This window comes from Notamacropus eugenii, chromosome 4, assembly GCF_028372415.1.
Source record: "Notamacropus eugenii isolate mMacEug1 chromosome 4, mMacEug1.pri_v2, whole genome shotgun sequence".
NCBI lineage: Eukaryota > Metazoa > Chordata > Mammalia > Diprotodontia > Macropodidae > Notamacropus > Notamacropus eugenii.
Window position 1 is genome coordinate 109,069,199 of NC_092875.1, and position 296 is coordinate 109,069,494.

Below are 296 nucleotides of genomic sequence, written 5' to 3' on the forward strand. Positions count from 1 at the left end.
AATCTTGAATTAATTAATTTCCTTGAGGAGAAAGGGAGAGGATATGGAGTAGGTCCTGCCATAGTTAATGTAAGCAGTGAAAAAGGCTGCAGAAAAATTAAAAAAACAACATGCTGTTGCTTGCCATTTGGTGAAAGTAAAATACAATGCCCTGAATTACACTTGAAGGCAGTTGACCTGAGTCAGGTATTTCCTTCCAGCTCTAAGATTCTCATTTAGATTCTTCAGGGATTGTTCAGTTTTCCCCTTATTATGTAAGCATTGCCACTGGATGCCATGGGAACACAGAGACCTGA